The 21,218-nt window shown below is 46.5% G+C and overlaps 1 long non-coding RNA gene across 1 annotated transcript; it reads left to right on the forward strand.

Moving 5' to 3' along the window:
- The first annotated feature begins 15,446 nt into the window (after positions 1-15,446).
- LOC309538885 lies at positions 15,447-20,822 on the forward strand. Its single transcript, XR_014222458.1, has 2 exons — positions 15,447-20,251; positions 20,386-20,822. It is a non-coding gene; the product is annotated as an uncharacterized lncRNA (long non-coding RNA).
- Positions 20,823-21,218: the final 396 nt, after the last annotated feature.

A 21,218-nucleotide genomic window follows, 5' to 3' on the forward strand; every position in this document is an offset into this window, starting at 1 on the left:
GCAGATTTATGCACTCACACCAAATTTTGCATTTTAGTTCATCATCTGAGGTTGAGTTTTGTATTGCTTTACTTTTCATATCCTTGGTAGGAAGCTAGACAATAATTATGCAGCTGAAACAAAGACGAAATAGTGACTATTCTAACCCAGATACAATTAAGGCCATTATTATTATTATTATATCACATTAGCCAAACAGAAACCTGTAGCAGCATCAGATTAAGATTGCCATAGGTTGCTTCCCCAATGCTATTGACCCCGCTCCCTCAACCTACCAACCAGCCAGCCATTTATGATTTCTCAATCCAGCTGTGTCAAGCCTTCTGCTATTTCAACTTCGGCATCAACATTCAGTTATGGTTTAAAAACAGCCTTCCTCAACCTAGCACCCTTTAGACATTGTTGGACTACAATGCCCATCATCCCTCACCACTGGCCACCTTGGCTGAGGTTAATGTTAATTGGAGTCCAACAATATCTGGAGGGTGCCTGATTGTAGACCACCTTTACTTTCTGTTATTTGAAGTCCTTCACATTCAGCAGGACATGGAGCTGGATCTTGGTGCAATGGACTGCCTCAGCAATTGTAGTTGTTAGCTAGTGTGTGTGTGCATATGCCTGACTTCTGCTACTCTTACCTGACACACTGAATACAGTGGTTATTGGCAAAACCTATTTGGTGTTTTGCAACTTTCTGACTAGTTGCAGGACCTTAGCCAGACCTAGCAGAGAACACGCAGAATCCATGGAAGCAATTGGCGACTTGGCTGCAGACAGGATAGACGAAGCAGGAACCAGGAACTTGTAGTTAGGTGTTTATTATATACAGTGGACTATTTACAGGAACAGAACACGGATCTTTTGCTAGCTCTCTCTGATACAACTCACAACTCCTACACTGACACACAGAACTCTGAACTCCGAACTTATGCATTCCAGTTAGTAGGCCATTAATTATCACTCCCTTGAGAGAGCTTGACCAATCAGGGAGTGGTCTCCATGTCTCTGTTATCACCAGGCAGACTTACTCCTTCAGATTGCCTTCTGGCTGTCTGCCAAACCTTAACTGACTCTGTGTGAGTAGCTGCATGTACACAGTTTCCCAACAGTGGTACCTCGGGTTAAGAACTTAGTTCTTCCCGGAGGTCCGTTCTTAACCTGAAACTGTTCTTAACCTGAGGTACCACTTTAGCTAATGGGGCCTCCCACTGCCGCTGCACTGCCGCCGCACAATTTCTGTTCTCATCCTGAAGCAAAGTTCTTAACCCGAGGTACTATTTCTGGGTTAGTGGAGTCTGTAACCTGGAGCATCTGTAACCCAAGGTACCACTGTGCAGGTAACTCACAACCAAGGGGAAAAGAAGATGCAAAAATGGCATGCACTGGGGGTGGGGGGAGAAAATGGCAGGAAAATGGCACATATGGGGGGAAAGGGGGTAGGTGAGCAGGAAAAAATGGCCAGCAGTCTTCATTAGAGTGCAGTGATGGCTTTGTTGAGCTCATCCAGGAAGAAATGGAATCGCCAGTTGAGGACCAACAGTTACTGACTGCTGAAGAGCTGGAGGAAATGGCTGGATCAAACTCAGAATGGGAACATGGGGGTGAGGATGGCGAGCATGAACCAGCAAGCTGGAACCTGCAGAAATTTTCTCAACTCTTCCAAGTCATAAAAGCACACAAATGATCTGATTGCAGAGTTTGACCCCTCAATGGAATGCAGCCTCAAGATCATCCATGGGATTACAGACAGTCTGAGCCCAGTGTTTACCATATTTTCTAGGGGGGGAAAGGTGCAGGAACTCCCACTTTTTTTGACAGGCAAGCCTAAGTTGTTGTGCTTTTTTTAGGGGGGAGCCAAAGTCATTCAGCTTTTTTTTAGGGAGAAAGCAACACTTTTTTTGGGGGGGGAACGGTTCTCCAGACAATTGCCCCACCGCTGGCATCTCTGTGGCCACATTGCAATGTCACCTGACTCGCCTCCAACGCATTGCCCTTGCATTTTTACACACCCTTTCCCCCAATACACACATTTTTGTATATGTTATTTGACTGGCAAAGGGCATCACAAAATTTGAAGAAGTGTGAATTTCAAAGGATATCTGGGTTTCAGTTTGTGTATGGTTTGGGGAAGTAGAAATTGGGTATGCTTGATTTAAAATGTGGACTGAGCCAAATTTCTCCCACCTCCGCAGCCTGAGTATGAGACACTGAGCAGCACACACACACACAAACAGAATTTGAATTCTGTGGCAAGAAAAGCCCTGTCCTGCTCTGAACACACGAGGGCCTGGATGTAAAGAACTAATGTAGATGTCTTCAAGAGCATTAAGGGGACAGCCAGGAGGCAATTGTAGCAGATCCAACCGCTTATCACCAATTAATATTGCGGCGGACTCACCCCGCTAACTGCCCCCTATTCAATATACAGTGGTACCTCGGGTTAAGAACTTAATTCGTTCTGGAGGTCTGATCTTAACCTGAAACTGTTCTTAACCTGAAGCACCACTTTAGCTAATGGGGCCTCCTGCTGCCACTGTGCCGCCGCCGCACGATTTCTGTTCTCATCCTGAAGCAAAGTTCTTAACCCAAGGTAATATTTCTGGGTTAGTGGAGTCTGTAACCTGAAGTGTATGTAACCCGAGGTACCACTGTAGTGCACACACCTCAATCTGCACCAGTGAACATGACGTTTTACAAATTTACCAAGGGATGTCTAGTGGGGGACTTGTGTGAGAGAAAACTTAAATGATTATAGTCTCAGGCAGAAAATGTTCAAACAAACAGGAAAAGCTTATTAAACAAAAAAAGGGGGGATTATGAAACAAAGTGGGTCAGGAAATGCGGTCTTTCAGGTAGAAGTTAACTTATTTACTTCAACTAACTATAAGATGACTCAGGCTTAAACACAGTGTTACAGTCACAGCTTCTCTTTACCTCTCTTTACTCAAAATCAGTTGTTATACTTCAGTTTCTGTTACTTAGTTAAATACAGTTAAATACTTTAAAGACCATACAGCTTCCTTCACCGATTAATAGCTTGGTTCACGAGTGAGGGGCACTTTCCCTCAGTTACACACTCTTTAAGCAATCCCACATCTGAGGTATTCCAAATGGTATAACAGACCCAGGGCATCACCTCACCCCTTGTTACTGATTCAGGAGTCTTCTGTACCTAGAAGAACTCTCCCCTCCTGGCTATACTGAGGCCCAGGTAGCCTGTAAACCCACAGGTTCAACCTCTCCCAGTTCATTCACAATCCTCCTAGAACACTCCTGTCTGTATACCTTTCCCAGAGGTAAAAGGTAAAGGACCCCTGGACGGTTAAGTCCAGTTAAAGGTGACTATGGGGTGTGGCACTCATCTTGCTTCAGGCCAAGGGAACCAGCATTTGTCCACAGATAGCTTTCCAGGTCATGTGGCCAGCATGGCTCAACCGCTTCTGGTGTATGCAATGCCAGAGCACATGGAAACGCCATTTACCTTCCCGCCGCAGCGGTACCTATTTATCTACTTGCACTGGTGCGCTTTCCAACTGCTAGGTTGGCAGAAGCTAGGACAGAGCAACGGGAGTTCACCACCTTTGATTGGATTCAAACCACCGACCTTCTGATCAGCAAGCCCAAGAGGCTCAGTAGTTTAGACCACAGCGGCACCTGCATCCTACCTTTCCAAGGCCCTCAACACTGTCCCCCTATACAAGCTTCGGGGCTCTGTCCTCTTGCTATGGATAGTTTCCTCAGTGTGGATATTTAACAACTCAGAACCAGTTCTCCCTCAGTCAAATCCCATCCTACTCCCTATCTCTCCCCTTAAATCAAGCCCTAACTCCCTCAAAAGCTGCTCCTTTTGTTCTCCCCCCTGAAATGTTGTTCCTCCCCCTTCTGTGGCTGACTTGGTTAACAATCAGAGAGAGGCTCCAGCACTCTGGTGGCATTTCAGGGGGACTACATCACCAGACTCTGGTCTGGTTCTGTTTTCCCTCTCAAGCAACATCCAGGAGGGCAGCTGAAGCTTAATGACACAGCCAGCTCTTCTCTCCCACTTTCAGAAGAGGTTTGGACATATGACATGAATGGCAGGGGCTGCTGTTCAAGAAGTGCAACCACACGGTCCCTTTGTATGCATGAAACTAGTTGCATGCAAGTTTGGATCACAACCAAAGCAGATTTGCATAGATTTGTGTTATGTACTGAGTTGAATAGGATCCAAACTGAAGCAGTCTGATTGGTCCTAGAACAATAGGATCCAAATTGCAGCAGTCTGATTAGTCCTAGAACAATAGGATTCAGAATGCAGCAGTCTGATTGGTCCTAGAACAATGCAGCAGTATGATTGGTTGGCAGGAACCACCCAATCCTGCTCCAGATAGAAGTGAATCCACAACCTGATTGGCTTACAGTAGAATTCCGGAATTAGCCAATCATGTGCAGCCCATTGTGTAAATAATGTATATAAAGCAGATACTGTGAGGGGACATTCATTCATTCCTCCTCACCACTATGAGCTGAATAAAGAGCATGAAATCACTTTGCGACTCTGAGTATATTTCACTGGTGACGAAGGTGGGATCCCGCTGAGCTGACTGCCACACACAGCACCGCAGCACCGCCACCTGCCGCACCGCTGCCTCGCACCGTGTATCCAGGCTTCAGCTCCGGGACACAAGGAACTCAGAATGGCAACCGACAGCAGCTTCTCACCGTTCAACCCAGCATCTGGAGACTGGGAAGCGTACGCCTCCCGTTTCACCTTCCTCCTAGAAGCCAAAGGGGTCACCGACGAAGAAGACGCCAAGAAGAGGGCGATATTCTTCAGCGTCTGCGGAGAGGAGACGTTTGAAATTGCCCGGGCTCTACTTGCACCTGAAGACGTCGCTACTGTTCCATACAAAACAATAATGGAACAGCTGAAGGGGCACTTTTCGCCACAGCCCTCAGTGGTGGCTCGTCGAAATGCCTTCTACGCAAAGCGACAAGCCCCTGGGGAAACCATAACTGGCTTTGTGACCTCTCTCCGCCAAGCCGCCCGGTTCTGCAACTTCTCAGAGCTGGAGAACATGCTTCGTGACCGCCTCGTCGGTGGCCTGAAGGATGAGAAGCTGCAACGACGCCTCTACGCTAAGAAGGACCTAACGTTCCAGGTCGCTCTGGAGGAGGCCCTGGCAACGGAAGCTGCCGAGAGGTCGACGCAAGAGGCACGGCCGAGCCTGCCATCCCAACCGAGGGTCCACCACGAAGACCTCACCGATGACTCAGGATCCGACAGGGAGGAGGTGCACCGAGTACAGCAGCGCACTCAAGCAGCGCACAGACCACAGCTGCCTCGACGAGAAGGAGGAAACTGTGCAAGCTGTGGGGAGAGTCACGAGAGGAGGACCTGCCATTTCCGCAACGCAGAGTGCAGGCAGTGCAGAAAACCGGGACACATCGCCCGGGTGTGTCGGGCTCGGCACACCCGACATCAGGCATCAGATGACCAACCCAAGAGCCCCAGGTCCCGGGGCCCAACGCACCAAGGCAACTCGACGGAGCTCACGGACTGCCAGGTATACCAGTTGCCCCACCCCAACGTAGAGAAAATTTATGTAGAGGTACAGATAGAGGGGGCCCCATGCCGCATGGAGCTTGACACGGGTTCAACTCTATCCATAATCTCGGCAAGGACCTTAAGGAAACTGTGTCCTACTGGGGGTCCCAAACTCAGGCCGGCCCCATTCACCCTACGGGACTTCCAGAAACGTAAGGTCCCCACAATGGGGGTGGGGACCTTCAGGGTGCAATACCGAGGGCGGACGCGGCAACTGGAATTGCTTGTGGTCAAGGGCCCCTACATTAGCTTACTGGGATTGGCATGGTTTGGACCACTGGGGCTAGCTGTCACTGGGGTGAACCACACTAGCTTACAAGTGGACGTGGACGCCATATGCAAGGAATTTCCAGGGGTTTTCGACGGGAAATTGGGACAGTATACGGGCCCCCCCATTGCGCTACAGCTTGACCCCGCAGTACGACCAGTCAGGCTCAAGGCCCGCCGGGTCCCGTTCGCCTTGAAACCCCGTATAGATGAGGAATTGGACCGACTCGTGGAGCAAGGAGTGCTGGAGCCGGTGCCTAATGCCCCCTGGGAAACCCCAATCGTCACTCCCGTCAAGCCTAATGGTTCGGTCCGTATCTGCGCAGACTACAAATGTACCATAAACAAGGCCCTCACGGCCCACGCATACCCAGTGCCAGTGGTCAGCCATGTCCTTGCCACCCTGGCTGGGTCGAAAATTTTTGGCAAGCTGGACTTGGCCCAAGCATATCAACAGCTGCCAGTAGATGAGGCCACAGCAGAGGCACAGACGATTGTGATGCACAGAGGAGCGTTCAGGGTAAAGCGGCTGCAATTCAGCGTGGCACCAGGCATATTCCAGAATCTAATGGACTCTCTCCTTAAAGGGATTCCTGGCGTCACCCCCTTCTTTGATGATGTGTTGATTGCCGGGCCCACACCAGAGGAGTTTGAGGACCGCCTCCGCACCGTTCTGCACCGTTTCCAGACGGCGGGTCTCAAGGTGAAGCGGGAAAAATGTCTACTAGGAGTGCCTCAGGTGGACTTTCTGGGATTTATGGTGGACGCAGAAGGGGTCCACCCGACTGGGGACAAGGTACGGGCCATTTGTGATGCCCCAGCGCCCAAGAGCAAGACTGAACTTCAGGCCTTCTTGGGACTATTGAACTTTTACCATTCCTTCCTTCCCCATAAGGCGGCAGTAGCGGAGCCCCTACACAGACTCCTGGACAAGCGGGCCCCTTGGGTGTGGGGCCAGCACCAGGAGGCCGCATTCCAGGCAGTCAAGGACTTGCTTGTCTCAAACTCTGTCTTGGCACACTTTCATAGAATCATAGAATCATAGAATCATAGAGTTGGAAGAGACCACAAGGGCCATCGAGTCCAACCCCCTGCCAAGCAGGAAACACCATCAGAGCACTCCTGACATATGGTTGTCAAGCCTCTGCTTAAAGACCTCCAAACTAGGAGACTCCACCACACTCCTTGGCAGCAAATTCCACTGTCGAACAGCTCTCACTGTCAGGAAGTTCTTCCTAATGTTTAGGTGGAATCTTCTTTCTTGTAGTTTGGATCCATTGCTCCGTGTCCGCTTCTCCGGAGCAGCAGAAAACAACCTTTCTCCCTCCTCCATGTGACATCCTTTTATATATTTGAACATGGCTATCATATCACCCCTCAACCTCCTCTTCTCCAGGCTAAACATGCCCAGCTCCCTTAGCCGTTCCTCATAAGGCATCGTTTCCAGGCCTTTGACCATTTTGGTTGCCCTCCTCTGGACACGTTCCAGTTTGTCAGTGTCCTTCTTGAATTGTGGTGCCCAGAACTGGACACAGTACTCCAGGTGTGGTCTGACCAGAGCAGAATACAGTGGCACTATTACTTCCCTTGATCTAGATGCTATACTCCTATTGATGCAGCCCAGAATTGCATTGGCTTTTTCTGGGCTGCATCAATAGGAGTATAGCATCTAGATGGCGTCACCCCCTTCTTTGATGATGTGTTGATTGCCGGGCCCACACCAGAGGAGTTTGAGGACCGCCTCCGCACCGTTCTGCACCGTTTCCAGAGAAACTTTGACGAGAGGCTGCCGGTGGTGCTAGCATGCGACGCCTCACCCTATGGCATTGGCGCTGTCCTGGGGCACCAACTCCCGGATGGAAGAGAGGTACCGGTGGCGTACTTTTCCCAGACACTCAACGCAACCGAGCGGAACTACTCGCAAATCGACAAGGAGGGTCTGGCAATCGTGAAGGGAGTAAAAAAATTCCATGATTTCTTATACGGGCGGCCCTTCACCGTGGTGACTGACCACAAGCCGTTGCTTGGCTTGTTTGCTCCCGAAAAGCAGACCCCCCAAGTGCTGTCTCCTCGCGTCCTCAGGTGGTCAATTTTCCTTGCCAGCTACCAGTATGCACTGATTCACCGACCTGGGAAGGCGATGGGCCATGCGGACGCCCTCAGCAGGCTACCACTACCAGAAACAGGCCCCGACCCAGCACCTGCACAAGAGGTTATGAGCCTGGAGCTGCTTCCCAACCGCCCCATTCAGGCACAAGAAGTTGCACACCATTCCAAGAAAAATAGGGTCATCTCCCGGGTCCTGGACTGGGTGTGGAGGGGATGGCCAAGCAACAGCCCCGGGCCAGAATTCGCCGGCTACACAACCCGCAAACATGAACTGTCGGCCCACAAGGGGTGCCTGTTATGGGGAAGCAGAGTCGTTGTTCCCCAGCCCCTCCGCAAAAGGGTCCTCACAGCCCTACACGAGACACATCCAGGGGTAGTAAGAATGAAGGCCCTTGCCAGGAGTTATGTGTGGTGGCCGGGGATCGATGGAGAGATAGAGGCCTGGGTCAAACACTGCCAGGCCTGCCAAGAATCCCGCCCAGATCCCCCAAGGGCCCCAGTCCAGTCCTGGGAGTCCGCCCGAGCACCATGGTCACGCCTGCATGTGGATTTCGCTGGCCCCTTTCAGGGGAAAACATTCTTCATAGTCGTGGACTCCTACACCAAATGGCTGGAAGTCGCACTGGTACCGTCCACTTCCACGTCCGCAGCCATCCGGGTACTACGCAGGCTGTTTGCAACCCATGGGCTCCCTGACACTCTCGTCTCAGACAACGGGACTGCATTTACGTCAGGAGAATTCCAAACCTTCACAGCGCAGAACGCCATCCGCCACATCCGTTCGGCGCCATTCCACCCTGCCACCAATGGCCAAGCAGAATGCATGGTGCGGACCACCAAGGACACCCTCCGCCGCATGACGCAAGGGGACTGGGAGTACCGCCTTGCCACATTCCTTCTAGCACAGCACAGCACCCCCAGCTCAACGACTGGCCGGAGCCCCGCTGAACTACTAATGGGTCGGCGCCTTGCAATCAGATTGGACCGCCTTCACCCCGATAGAGCTCAGGATGAGGTAGTGGTGGGGGAAGGCAGGAACCCCCGGACCTTCGAGGCCCAGGACCCAGTATACGCAAAGAATTTTGGGGCAGGCCCAGCATGGGTACCCGCCACAGTCACCAGGGTCACTGGCCCAGTGTCGTACGAGGTGCTAACGGATGGAGGGCAATGCTGGCGTCGCCACTGTGACCAGATACGGCGACGATTCCTGGGAGAAACCCAGGAGGAGGACAGGTCAGAGGAGTCCCAAGGGAACAGCGGGGCAGTGAGGCCCATAGAGCAGGAGGGGCCAGCAGGAGAGGCAGAATCAGTAAATACAGAGAGGACCCGTGAGGCCGAAAGGACACCGGAACCAGAACCACGCCTGAGCGAGCCGGTTGCACCAGACCAAACAGCCCCATCACAGCCAGCATCCTTGGAACATGAGCCAGAACCTGGAGCCCGGACCAGGGAACACCCCAGGCCGCAACGCACACGTAGGCCGCCGGCATACCTTGAGGACTATGAATGCGACCTCCCGGGCAGGACTGGAACTTAGAGGGGAGGGGTGTTATGTACTGAGTTGAATAGGATCCAAACTGAAGCAGTCTGATTGGTCCTAGAACAATAGGATCCAAATTGCAGCAATCTGATTAGTCCTAGAACAATAGGATTCAGAATGCAGCAGTCTGGTTGGTCCTAGAACAATGCAGCAGTATGATTGGTTGGCAAGAACCACCCAATCCTGCTCCAGATAGAAGTGAACCCACAACCTGATTGGGTTACAGTAGAATTCCGGAATTAGCCAATCATGTGCAGCCCATTGTGTAAATAATGTATATAAAGCAGATACTGTGAGGGGACATGCATTCATTCTTCCTCACCACTATGAGCTGAATAAAGAGCATGAAATCACTTTGCGACTCTGAGTATATTTCAATTTGCTTGCCTTGCACACTTCCAACTGATTCCACCAGGCTTCAGAAGAGTGGCTGCACTTCGTCTTATTGCTAATAAAAAAACCCTAGCAAGAGTTTTATTCAGTTTCTCTTGCCTCTTGCACTTTAACAAGCCGCCTGTCACTTTCCTCAATTTTTCTCTGTAATCATGAGGTCTAAAGTGGTGTGCGTGCATGTATCTGTGTGCATGCAGGTGAGCTGGGTTTAATATGTTTCGCCTGGTGAATGTGTACAACACACACAAGCAATTTGTACATTCATCAGACTTTGAACGAACTGACAGCATCCACTCTTTGGCACCCGGCAAAGGTTTTTTGTTTTTGTTTTTCTCTCCCCTCCCCCTGGCTTTAAATACCATCTGTATTGTTTTTAATTCTGTGTCTATTGGATTTTATTTTCTAATTTGATGTGATTTTTCAGGGCTACTTTTTATTGCTTCAGTTGTTTTAAGATTATCCGTAAACTAGCTTGAGAAGTAGAGAAAATGAGTTAATTCTTCACTTGCACAGTGCAATGGTGGGCATTTTTTTTTTACCCACCATGCATAATATATCTATTTAAAAAAACATTTTTGCATGATCTCTTTCCAAATGACGAGTTTCAGTAACGTTCATGAACTTTAACAAGTGCCAAAGGGAAAAGATAGGACAAGATTGGCTTTTACTAAAGTGCCCTCAACTGATGTGCGGATTGCGTAATCGTAATACTCCCTCCACCACCCCCCGTCTGTGAGCTGCTATATATCATCTGCAGGCTGCATAAGGACGCTGGATGAGCTGTTGTGGGCTCCTGTACTGTTAATCTGCAGATTACCAGCCCGTTATAGCACAAACCCGCATTACATAACTGGCCAGTGAAGCCTGCTGAGTCAAACTGTTGGCTGAGTGATTTTGCACATTGGAATGGGGCTGTCTCTCAATACAGAGCCTTTTATGATCAGTGTACACACAAATGCTACCCTTTCCCTAAGCAGAAATAAAAGGCAGGATCTCTCACTCCCCCTCTCCCTTCTCTGACACACACACACACCTGTGTGAAGAATGTCCTGAATTTATATTTTGCTCAGCTGACCTAGTGGCTTATTATGTCATACAATCCAGCCTGTTTAAGAATCTATGGACCATCTCTCCAGATCCCTTGCATTTCTATTGGGGCTGCTTTCAGCTCCAGCATCAACAGAGAAGCAGCTTTGTTGCTTCTCAGCCCTGCATGTCAAAGTTGTGCTTTCCCAGGAAGTTTGGTGGCACAGGGTAGGGGGTGGTAGTCACCTCTTCCTCTGCTCCCAGTCTTTCCCTCACTCTGATCTCATGCAAAGACAAGCATCTTTATGTCTGGATGTGGTGAGCAATTAAACAAAAGTAACAACAGTTTGCTTTCTTCTTATTGAAATGCCCAGTTCTTGCATTTAAATGCAACAAGCTGGGTGTCAGAGGGTGTTGTGATGGCACAAGAGTGCCACGCTGGGAACCTCAGCCCTAGATTGTGATGGCACAAGAGTGCCACGCTGGGAACCCTCAGCTCAGTGGTAGAGCATATGCTCTGAATGCAGAAGGTCTATGGTTCAATCGCAACACCTCCAGCTAAAAGGGTGAGGTGGCAAGTAGCAGGAAAGGCTGCTGCCAATTTCTTGTTCATGTTGAAAACAGCTTTGCATATAGGAATATTTTCCATGTAACCCTTTAAGTCTTGCAGCTGTCTTCAAAATTATTTCCAGCTTTTGTAGGAATCTGAGAAACACAATGTAGAGCACATATAAGGAACAAGTTACAACTTGAATGCAGCCCTAAATAGGAGAGTGTTCATTCCTGATGCCTGGACACACTTTTCCTGGGGAAAACATCACTGCCACTCTCTTGTTATCCTTATATATTTTATTGACAGTGTACATGTGTTGTTATACATATATATATATAGTGCCTTACAATACTGACTGCTAGGTTTATTTTAAATATAAATCTTCATTTCATATTAACTATTGTTTTCCCCCTCCTTTTCACGATAAAAATAATCAAAGGTCATGCCAATATTATGTAACAAATTATCACGTTTGGAATTTTCTTTATAATGACATACAGATCTGTACAAAGAACCCCCATATCACAAAAGCATTCACAGTGCATAAGGTCACAGTCATTGAAAAAATAAATAACATGATAAATAGATTCTGTGTAATTTACAGTTTACAAAGTTGTCACTTTCCATTCTCTGAGCAGCACTATAAAAAGCATCTCATTTTTTTTTTCAGACGAGGTACCACCATACCCCATTGTGGGATGCACACTGCACACACCTGTTGCACATGGAAGGGAAAAAGAAAACTACATGGATCAGCAGTTAGTTCTGTGCTCGGAAATGTCCCTGAATCATCTCGCTCAACAAAGGGAGAGCTTTGCTGAAGAGTTTTAGCCACTTGGAACAAAACTGCTGCTTTCTGAAGAACTATATACGGTTTTGCTTTTTGCTTTAAAAAAAGGGGGAAAAACACATACAGTTGATGAATATAAAGGCCATAATCTTGTAGCAATGAAAAGTGAGTGTGACAGGGCCGGCCCACCCATGAGGCAAGGTGAGATGACTGCCTCAGGTAGAAGGATCCACAGGGGCAGCAGATCCCAATGTAGATTTTTATTCTCCCCTTGTTCCTGATGAAGATCCTTGCTCACCCCTTCTTCCCTGGCAGGGAGTGGAAGCCATTTTGTGGTTTGCCTCAGGCGCCAAAATGTCTTGGGCCGGCGCTGGAGTGTGATGTGTATTCAGTCATACTCAGAGTAGGGCCACTGAAACCACTGAATTTACTCAAAGTATGCTTAATATTGGATATCATCCAAAGACTGGTGATGGGCATAGTCCCATTTGAAGACCTTGCCTGTCTGGCCATGTCAGCTTCTGATGCTTTCAGATTTCATCACAATTCAAGGTTACTGAATATCAGAAGCTATCCACCTTTCAAGCATCTTGAGTTGACAGACCTTAGGAGTTCTACATTCTTTCTGTGGGCGTAAGAACAAACAAGCCAACAGACAGACAGACAGAAACGACATGCTAGCAATTTTCATTAAGGAGTTAGGAAAACGACAGTAGCTCTCGGTTACAATCAATTTTCTTTCAGAAAGTGCTTTGAATTTCAGGACAGCAGCATGGAGAACATGCAAAGTACAAAAATAAAATAAAAGGTAGTGCACATAAGAGTGTCCTTTGCAAGGCCAGTGACCCAGAGGCCTTGCCAAATTTGGTGGTGAATCAGGTTCTACTCATTAGGGGAGTGGTTTTCTGACAGTGCTCCAAGAAACCATGGGCTCCTTTGGAATATTATCAGGGAAGATCAAAAACGGCAGCTATGTTTCCCTGAAAGGGTTTGTCCATCACATCCACCTTCTTGCCCTTTAATGTGCATCTGCATGGGAGTCTTGGGTGTTGCACTTCATTCAGTCACAACACAGCAATATATACACAACAAAACACTCCCCTACCCCCCAGAACGCTTTGCAAATGCACTGGACTTTGTTGTGGGGTTCTTTTTACCAGAAAAGTTAATGCAGAAAGGATTCCCTGATAGTATTGTGTTTGAAAACCACTGCTTTGTATCTGCAGAAGAAACCATGAATGTGACAGCATCTAAACCAGTCTATCTCCAACCTGGTGTCCCTCAAATATTGGAGTTGTGATGATGGGAGTTGTGGTCCAAAAGCGTGAGGAGGGTACTAGGTTGAGAAAGCCTGATACAGTGGTGCCTCGCAAGACGAAAATAATCCGTTCTGTGATTCTCTTCGTCTAGCGGTTTTTTCGTCTTGCAAAGCAAGCCCATTGACGGATTAGCAGATTAGCGCTATTAGCGGCTTTTAGCGGCTTATCTGCTGATCGGATCAGCTGATAAGCGGCTTAGCGGCTTAGAAAAGGGGGGGGAGGAAAAAAAACCCAGCAGGAACTCGCAAGACATTGTCGTCTTGCGAAGCAAGCCCATAGGAAATTCGTTTTGCGAAGCACCTCCAAAACGGAAAACTCTTTCGTCTAGTGAGTTTTCCGTCTTGCGAGGCATTCGTCTTGCGGGGCACTACTGTATAAACACTAAAGACTGATCTAATCAGCCCTTTTAGGGAAGGTTTTGACATGGTCTTCTATTTGCAGGGCAATGGTTTTCTGGTTCATTAGACAGGAGTTGCTTGCTCTGTTCAAGTAAATGGCACAAATAGCAATGCTGCAAACTACTGGTATAGGATAACAGAAGAGCAGATTTCTAAACCCTACCAAACACTAGTTTGCCCTAATTGAAAAGGGGAATCAAACAGCATGGGATGGTTTGAATACCAAGGAGCAAAGGGGCCTTCTACTACACAATTTTGAACTTTTAAGGTGCTGCAATTTTAATGGCAAAAATCTTTGGTTTCACACGGGTACAAACGTTATTCATAATTTTCTTTAAAATTACATTGGAGTTTTAATTTCCTGCATTAACTTCAGCGCTTAGGCAATGTTAACAATGACCTAAACAAAAGTTCTGTTGGAACAACCTAATCTTTAACATTTAAATCAGAAGAAAGAGCCTTTAGATGGAAAAGGACAGAAGGTCGTGGAAACTGAAAGAGAGAGAGCTGGAGCGCCAATTTCTACATTCACAACAGAATTTGGTGAGGTGAATGCAACTTTCTGTACACTTTTCAGTATAAAAACGACCTAAGGAAAATAATTATAATTTGGAACCCTTTCCTGTGTCTTTATGTCTTAAAATTGACCAAACAACAACAAAAATCCACTGTTGAAAAACTAGCTACTTATTTTGTTGTATCTGCAGTGGATGTAAGAAATCATATAAAAATAAAATAAACTTGGCACAATGATGATTAAGAGTGAACAACACGAAGGATAAAATGCTGATCCAAAGGGAAGACTCAGTAGGCAGTCTTCCAGGTTGACTTGCAACCCAACGTCAGAGTTCGGATCATCACAAAGTCATAAAAATAAACACAAAACTAGCTCTTGCATACCATTAAAAAGGAAAAAGAAAAAAACACCCAAACAACCCAGAACCACAAAACCAAACCCCGGTCCTGCAGCATTTATTCAGTTAGTAGTGCTCCCTCTTAGTAAGGTTTGAAGTGCAGATTCCCACTGCAGGATCAGGGACACTGCAAAAAACGAAAACCCAACAGCCGTACTACATTCTACTCTGCCGTGCTCTTTTGAGAGAGCTGCAGAAAGCTGGAAACGCAATAGTTTTTGAAAGAGAATTGAAAGTGGTTTGAGAAAGAGCACTGCTTTACCGCCCCTTATTGCACACACAAATTTCTTGTGTCTCACTTTTGTTGCTGGTCAATATGTGGTGTATGATTTTTGGAGGAGTTAGCTGCCTTGAGGTTAGTATGAAAGGCGGGATATATAAACCCCCAAATAAATAATTAAGCAAGTTTTGCACGACTTTTAAAGAACAAAAAACAAACCCCAAATGAGGCAAAACCTGCTTACTGGGCGCATAGAATCATAGAATCATAGAGTTGGAAGAGACCACAAGGGCCATCGAGTCCAACCCCCTGCCAAGCAGGAAACATAAGTCAGAAGACACACTGCAAGCCATGATCAATCTTTTAAACCACTTTCAAGTCTCCGAGAAAGGTACAGCAAGGAACTGCTTTGCATCCAGTTTTCTCGGTGGTTTATCAAGCATTTAGCTATCAAAGATTTTTTAGAGGAACTCAGTCCTATAAGCATCTCACACCCCAGTGAATGTAGCAGCAGTTTCATATTTAATCAACTGTAATCCTAAACGTGCTTATTGGGCCAGGAAGTAAGCTCTATTGAAGATAATGGGACTTGCTTCTGAGTAAACACGCATGGAATATTTAGTATGACTCACAGACCTGCACAGGACTTGTTTTTCATTTAAGACAGAGTAAAAACAGGGTAAGATGGATCAGTTCAGAAGTGGAGAAAGAGCAGTATATAGTCTGATATAGAAAGGCTATATAAATTGTGACAAAAGCAAGTAACAGGATGCTATCCTAAGTACGCTGGCATGGATTTTGAGCTGAAGTTCTAAGCCCATTTACCAGGGATTAAACCCCACTGAAGTTACTTTAGAATAAAGCATGCATAGGGTTGTGTTGTAAATCTCAATTCAATTTATAGGATTTACTACTAAATAAAGAGTTTAGGATCATACTGTTAGCTTCCTAAGTAGGTCTCAAACCACAAATTTAACTAAACATTCAAGTACTTGCATATCAAAAAGGTTGGCCCATGAAAAGAGACTTTTTGGGGTGAGTGGTAACCAATATGTTATCAAAACCACTTATTTGCTGCTTGAGGGCAACTGCTAGTTTCTGCAGTCTGCTTCTCTGTTGTCTTTTATGTTATTTTATTTAGCCTCCATCTACTTGGAAGTATGACCTGGCCAGCTAAGGGCTGCACTGCATGATGCCACAGAGCCAATCAAATGTAGTGACATTATGATGTCATAAAGCCAATTCAGAGTGAGGGCAACACTTCCCTTCCTTCCTAAGAATATGCAAGCCCCCTTCCGCCCGCCCCCCCGTTCATAACTCCCCCTCCAAAATAAATAAATAAAGCTGGAAGGGCTGTGTGCTTTGACGAGCTGTGAAACAAAACCTTTGACTCTGCTCGTCACATTGAAAGCTACAGTCATGTTCCTAGATTCTAGAACATGAAGCCTAAAAATGCCTTTTGAATGCTGCACAGATAAGCATACCCTTCCTTTTACCACACAACCATTTCACATATTGTCACTGCTACTACTCATAGTTGCTAGCTGCACTGAGAACTTGCTAGCTGCACTGAGAAAGTGTACAGTACCAGTACAACTTCCTGGGACTGCTCACAAGGTGTCAGGGATTGTGGGAGTGTACTGGGGTAGCAATCGTCATATACATTTGCTAGTACAGTGGCTCATAGTGTATAAGACACCTGTGTACTGCTGGTTTGTGAATAATAATAATAAAATTTTATTTGTACCCCGCTCTTCCTGGCTGAAGCAGGGCTTAGGGCAGCTAACATAATAAAACTAACACAGTATCAGCTTTTGGGGAATTCAGTGCTTTATGGCAAAATTCATCCATCTTGTACTCTCTCCTTTTTTGCAGCATACGTTCCCAAATAAAGAAATATTTTCATGTTTAACCTATTGGCCACTTTGGTATCAGAGTAGAGAGCCTTTTCTTTCATCCATTTCAGGAGCCGTGCAATACATTTCATACTGTCAATCTAAAACTTACTCAGCTTCCCCCAATAAACACAGCTTAAACGCATCATTACTGGAATTCCAGTAATGTTTGGAATTCCCCCTGTCCTGCACCCCAAAATACATTAATAGTTGTATTCTCTCTTCAGACCACACGAGTGAATCTGTTTCAGGAGCAAACACAAGGCACAAGTTTGAGACCAACTTAAGAGATTCTTCCTCCCCTCCCTCTCCCCCCCAAAAAAGAATGTAAGAAATCTTGGGAGATAGGAGACTCACTTTGTTTGCATGGCTTTAATTCTATGGGCTTTGCATATGGATTAACTATATTATGGGACTCTTCAACATAAATAACCATTGCCATCCTACATGCATTTTTGTCAGATCATGTATTTGTGTGTGTGTACATAATGTAGTATAATCAAATTCCACATAGAATAAACCTTTTATCAGGGTGAGAGTATAAGTATCATTCTGTTGAAAAATAACCAGCGATAAAAATAATAAACTGAACAAAATTCAGGATCTGGGGGTTGTGGGGTTTTGGAATCCAAATCCGGACTCCTTTAAAGTGCAGGCAATTTCCAGTCTGCCATGAAATGAGACCTGTGGCTGGAGTTTTTGTCTCTTGGGCCCACAAGCAAAAGGGAAGGAAATTATTAGGCATATATAGACCATTCCTTTTCTGGGGTGATGAGGGAACAGTACAAGAACACAATGCCTCTTCCTGAATCATTTGTCTTTACTTCTGGGTCTTACCTTAGATTATGGCATTCCTAGAATAGGAAGAAAGTGCTTCTAGCATGCACTCTGGCTTATATATTATACAGATGTTCCCTCTGGTGCCATAACTCAAAGACACCTGAATGCTTCAAGGTTGTCCTATACAGATCAGGCCTACCTAACATATAAGCAAACCTTCCTTATCCTATTGGTATCCTTTGGACGGGCTAATCCAATCAGAGACTTAAAAGCCTCATCCGATAAGCGCCCACAGTTAGGCAGCAGCATGTGCATACTGTCAGCTTGCGGGGACATCTTGTTCCCTTGTTCTAGCACAAGAGCACCATCCCAGTGGCAATCATTGCACAATCAGTGATGCTCTTCCACTTATTCTTTGCCATGGTCCTATTGGGCTGGGTCACAAGGGCAGAGGATGGCAAGAAGCCACCTTAAGCAGCATGTAAAGGGCTGTTCATTGGCTCTATAACCGGGTTTCCCCAAATTTGGGTCTCCAGCTGTTTTTGGACTACAACTCCCATCATCCCTAGCTAGCAGGACCAGCGGCCAGGGATGATGGGAACTGTAGTCCAAAAACAGCTGGGGACCCAAGTTTTCTAGAGGCAGAAAAGGACACACAAGCATTTGTCTGTACCCACATCCCCCAGGTATCTGGGGCAGAGTATGGCATCTCTCTAAACACACACCCTCATGTGCCAAGTATAGGGTACAGGCTGTTTCAACTTTTCTGATGCACTAGGGGCAGCTGAAGCTGATTCTTGGGATTCGCTTGCCAGCTTAGGTCAATACTGATAATTCATCATTAAAGACAAAAGAAGATTAAGTAGTACGTTTCTCCCTTTGCATAAAACTAAGGTTCAAAATGAGCAATGAATTCCTCATACCAATTAAAAATGAAGTGATCTGTTTGAAAATAATAATTCCTATTTACAGCACACTTCCCAGTACAGTATAATGAATTTCCTGTGCACATATTTGCATTGAAAGGGATCAGCAGTTCTGTGCAATTTAAGTGATTCATGCGTGCAGGAGATGGCCTACAGCAGACTTTTCCACAAGCGGCACTAGCAGGGCCTTTAAGCTTCTTCCTGCTGCTTGTATGGATGTGGGCTGATTCAGACATGCATGCACGTAACCTGATAACTGAATGCTTGGGTGCTGAGCCAGCTCACACATTTTTAGGGGACCAGCTGAAAATCACCTGTGAATGCATGGAAACACATTTAGGATACTACACAAGCTACATGTATGCAAATATGTTTTCTACCATACGCTCAGCAGAGGGCCAGGACTCTGCTGAGTGTACAACACTTTGGCAAACCCAGGCTTGCCTCTATGTAATGTGTGAAACAGCCCTGTGAGATTCAATTGCCTTGAGAAATCTTGTGTCTAAGGAGAAGCATTATGGAAGTTCTATCCCTGGTGGTTCACTCACACCTGATGTACATCAGGTGATGAAACATGCCCAGGAGAACTAGCCTGTAAGAGAGGGAAATGGAAGGGGAGAGATTTAAATGTGCATTGCAATCTTGATGCATTTCAAAATGCTTCCTGGGAGCAGAAAGGCTCTATGTGGAACACACTATTCTACTTTCCCATGGAGTTGTACACTGAAATTTGAGGGCAGGCTTTTAATGCATAATTTTTTTCTTTCCTTCCTTTCCTGAAGTTCCTCTAAGGTCATTGTGAATTGGGCCAGCATGGGCTAAAATGGATGGGTGAAAGGGAAAAGAGTATCCTATTTAGTGGGGGTGGGGGTTGTTGTGTGGACCTTTACAGTGCAAAAAGACTTGAGTTGTGAACAATGAGAATGATAGAGAGCAGGAGGGTTAGTGGCACCACCAAAGATCTGTGTGTAATAATTCAAGCAGTTTAAAAGTCCCTTGTGAGAAGCCCTGCTTGCCTCCTGCCATGGGGTACTGTGTATAGTATTCTGTCACTGATACAATTAGTGCAGGAATTCTGCCAAATAGCTGAGCATGCAAAAATATATTTAATTTTTTTTCCTTTAATTCACAAAATCTTTTAGCTATCCAATATATTTTATTTAGTAATGTACATTAAAAAAATAAAAAAGCTATTTATAAAGATAACTTGTGCTTCTGTAGAAACTGCATTTACCAGCGTAACTTTTCGTTATTTTGGAGTCAAGGAATGGTAATTAAAATATTAAATGTTTTGGGGGCGAATCTTGGTGGGATCAGCGTTTCAGCATTCCATGTAGCCAAGGTGAACCACCCCAGATGTAATCAGGAGGTGCTGTGGCTCAGTAGCAGAGCACTGCTGCCTTACACGCATAAGGTCCCAGGTTCAAACCCCCTGGCAGCTCTGGGAAGAGCTGGGAGAGATCCCTGTCTGAAATCCTGGAGAGCTGCTGCCAGTCAGTGTAGACCAGGCACAGGCAAACTCGGCCCTCCAGATGTTTTGGGACTACAACTCCCATCATCCCTGATCACTGGTCCTGTTAGTTAGGGATCATGGGAGTTGTAGTTCCAAAACATCTGGAGGGCCGAGTTTGCCTATGCCTGGTGTAGGCAACACTGAGCTAGATGGAGCAGTGGCCTGGCTCAGTATAAGGCAGCTTCCGACATTCCTATGTATAAGCGGCTTGCGCTTCGTGTTTTGTGCTTCTCCTTAAAGGTCTAAAGTGGGGCCTTTTGCGTTTCCCTTACACGATCTAGACACAAGCTCTAGATGCGGGTACAAGTAGTGCACCTCAACATGCTGGAGGTGTCCATCTCCTTGCTTATACAAGAAGAGCAAATACAGGCTGAAAGAGGTATTCTACTCTTGGTCACATCCCACCCTATGAAAAACAAAAACCCAACAACCTTACACTTATTTTATTTGTGATCTATGCTGGTGAGAAATGGAAACCAGGTTGTGGTTCTAGGGGGCTATGATTCTTAACTCCACCGCCAAGTCAGTCATGATTTGCAAAACAAACAAACAAACAAACAAACAAACAAACAAACAAACAAACAAACAAACACCTCTTGGATGCAGATTGAGCTAATATAAATTCTCAGAGTGCACTTGGGCCATATTGGCAGCATACATTTAAAGCACTATTGTACTACTTTAAACAGTCATACTTTCCCCCAAAGAATTCTGGGAACTCTTTTTTTTAAGGGTGCTGAGTGTTGTTATAAAGCCCCAGGTTCCCTTCATAGAGCTACAATTCCCAGGGTAGTTTAACAGTTCATCTCACCAGCGGCAGAGGAAGCCTCTTGGGGCGGCCTGCCCAGGGGCGGGGCAAGCCACCCATAGGGGTGGGGCACACCACGGTCTGCCTGCCTCCTCCCACTCAGCCGCCCTACAGCTGGGGGGGGGGCAGCGGGTGGACAGTATGGGCAGAGCGGAGCCTGCGCGTGCCCAAGCCACCGCG

Source organism: Podarcis vaucheri (assembly GCF_965113315.1).
Source record: "Podarcis vaucheri genome assembly, chromosome: 1".
Classification (NCBI taxonomy): domain Eukaryota; kingdom Metazoa; phylum Chordata; class Lepidosauria; order Squamata; family Lacertidae; genus Podarcis; species Podarcis vaucheri.